Below are 3,200 nucleotides of genomic sequence, written 5' to 3' on the forward strand. Positions count from 1 at the left end.
TGTGTGCTGGGTGCTGGCTCACTGGCACGTGCTCTTGATGAACGCCGGACAGGGGAGGTTACTGGCGTTTGAACAGGGGTCGTGGTTCCCGAGCTGGAGGTAACTTGCTGAGCACCCATCATAGCAATATTGCTGCTCAGATTATTTAAACTGGCAATCAGCTGAGTGTTTGTAGCAGTGTGGCTGGCTACAATCCTGGATAAGGCCTCATTCACCACTTGATTGTGTTGAATTATCTGAACTAGTGCCTGCTGATGTCGCTGTTGTTCATCTATAATGCGGGATAAATTAGCATTCATTTGGCTGTTTTCTGCCCTAATTTGCTCCATAGAGGTAGCCATTCTCCCTACTTGTACTATTAGTCTGCCCGAGTTGCGACTAATACGCGGTAGATGATGGGGCAGACTGGCAAGGTGTTGTGTATGTTGGGTCAGGGTGGCATTGCTTTGGGCCTGTTGGCTTGTCCAACTTGCCCAAAAATCGTCCGGAATTTGGCTTGGGGGCGGAGCTTGTGGCAGTTGTGGACTGCTGGATGGTTGGGGTATATCCTGCAACTGGATTGGCATGCTTGGATCCACAGCTGTTAATTGCAGTGTGAAGGATGGCTGTTGTTCTGGTCCCTGCTGGTCCTCGGCGGACATCAGGTTGTGCTCTGTATGGGGTAGGCAACATGCAATGTTGTAATTTTTAGAATTTGTCAAGGCTAATGCAACACATTATTACATTCCTAAAACTACATTTTTGCATTAGTAGCTCTTGTTTTTTGCAACTTAAAAAATTGTTAACATTTTTTGATAAAAAAAACAACACAGGCGCAAACATTGGCAAATTAGCATATTCCTCACCTAACTAACTTCCCTCCACAACATTACACTGTTAGATTCCCTCCCCTCACCACGATATAGACTACTTACCTGTATAGTCCAGAGGAGCTGAGCAAGTAAGCCATCTACATACTGGACAGGGGCGATGTGTGAACACTGTAATAGGTTTTTTTTTTGGGCCCAAAATTTATTTGTCTTCATATTTTTGAAAAATGTGAACGTGTGTGTGCTTAATGTATACTCAAATCTGTTCTTTTCATACAAATAGGTTGTCTAGACCATCCACTAAGACCTTATCTATTTTTAATAAAGCACCTTGAGCAATTGAAGACGTGACATCACATTGCTTGTTGAGGAAAACATGTAAACTCCAAACCAACTAACAACATCTTAAGTGTACTGTGTATATTATTGCTTATGTGTTTAATTTATGTTTTTACTCACCAGATAACTGAGGTGATCTGGGCTCATCACTCTGCGAACTCGCCAATAGTGCCAGTGGTGGCTGGGGTGACACTGCCGATAGTCTTCGCCTGGGTGGGGATGATGGAGGTGCAGAATCAGAGCCAAGACGCCGTGTCTTAGTTGGCCTCCTGGGTAAGTGTCCCAAGCCCTGTGATGGGCGCCTTACAGGAGGTCGGCTTCCAGAAGCAGAACCTAGGTGCAAAATTTAGCATTATTATTTTGTACTTCTATGTGTTTTCAGAATATGTGACTACAGTGAAGACTTACCTGCAATACCACCATCATCCTGACTGGTCTGAGGCCTGTCTGGGCGGCTGGTCTGTGTGACTGTGGAAAAAGTGACCCCAACATTATTACCATGTTTTTTGTCAAATGAACCAGTGAAAACCATTAATGTACTGTAAGCATCTATTTGGTTTGGTTTCCAAAAAAAAATAAGCTTAAGAGCTTCTATATTCATGATTTTTAGTTGAATATCAAAATGTACTTGATGTGGCACACAATAAAGTTTATACCTAAAAGATTTTGGACTCAGATATTGCAGAGATTCAGTACTTGGCAATTTTAAAATAATTTAATGTTTTAAAAATTGCCCCGCTTTTAAGTTTTTACTTAAAACAAATACATTTTGAGGTTTTAAAACAAACACACATGTTCAAGCATTATCGCAAAAAATTGCACCAAAAAAAAAAAAAAACATTTAAAAAAACTGCACATGTTTTTGTTATAAAAAAAAAAAAAAGGAGCAAAAAAACACATTCAAAAAACAAACACACCTTAAGGGAGCATAGGCATGCAATCTGTTTTTTGCAAAAAAAAACATCCTTAAAACTTTAAAAATTACATTAAAGAAATTGAACACACATTTTAAGAACAATAATACAAAACAAACTTACCATCCTGCGTGGGTCGGTCCGAATCCCGGACATGAGTAGCAGACACCACCTCGCCAGGAATCAATGCCCGCACAGGCTCCTCCCAGTCCCGATAGCTTACACGTAAAGGTGGCCCACCTCCGGTTCTACGTGCAGATTTGGACTCTTTGGCCATCTTGGCCTTGACACGCCGCTTAATATCGTAAAATCGCTTGCGGCACGTGTCCTCTGTCCGCCTCACCACACCCTCACTATTTACAGCAAGTATAACTTGCCCCCACAGGGCAGACTTCCTGCGGGAGGACACCCTGGCAGCATCCTGACCAAACAATTGGCGATGGTGCTTCATCAGCTCACGTACCAACGCCATGTTTTCAGCATAGCTGAACTTTATATTCCTGCCAGTCTTGGTAGTGGTGCGTGGCTGCGGAGCCACAACACCATCACTATCACTGGAAAATCCAGCAACAGGCACCCCCTCCTCCTCCTCCTCACTAACCTCCTCCCTCTCACTACCCCCCTCCACCTCACTACCAGCCTCCACCTCACTACCAGCCTCCACCTCACTACCAGCCTCCACCTCACTACCAGCCTCCACCTCACTAACCTCCGCCACCACACTGACCTCTGAGTCGGACATGACAAACAACATAAAACACTGAAAAATGAAAACACAAAACACACTCCTCCACTACTCCTACTACACACCACACAGCCAACACACGCTCACTCACTCACAAACAATGACAAAAGACTGAAATAATAAAACAAGGACAAAAAAGCTTACAAACTGGGAAAAAACAATACTACAAAGTTCACAAGACTCCTAACACACACAGTACAGCACTCAACAATCACCAAACTCCTCTCCAAATCCACCAAAAACTCCACCAAACTCACCAACTCCAAATACACCTTCCTCTCTCCTCTCCACTAGCTAAACCCACGAGGTGCGGAGTGTTTGGGGCGTTTTTATAGTAACATGCACAGACACTCCTCCTTTACGAATACAACCAATCACGGCCGCGTGACGTAA

At 43.6% G+C, this 3,200-nt stretch overlaps 1 long non-coding RNA gene across 1 annotated transcript; it reads right to left on the reverse strand.

The window, feature by feature from the left end:
- Window positions 1-263: 263 nt before the first annotated feature.
- Window positions 264-1,636, reverse strand: LOC135025784 (uncharacterized). The gene is made up of 3 exons (XR_010222504.1): window positions 1,557-1,636; window positions 1,269-1,481; window positions 264-652 (listed from the first exon to the last, which is right to left on the reverse strand). It is a non-coding gene; the product is annotated as an uncharacterized LOC135025784 (long non-coding RNA).
- Between the last annotated feature and the right edge of the window lie 1,564 nt (window positions 1,637-3,200).

The sequence above is a fragment of the Pseudophryne corroboree genome, unplaced genomic scaffold (genome assembly GCF_028390025.1).
Source record: "Pseudophryne corroboree isolate aPseCor3 unplaced genomic scaffold, aPseCor3.hap2 scaffold_424, whole genome shotgun sequence".
In the NCBI taxonomy this organism is placed as follows: domain Eukaryota; kingdom Metazoa; phylum Chordata; class Amphibia; order Anura; family Myobatrachidae; genus Pseudophryne; species Pseudophryne corroboree.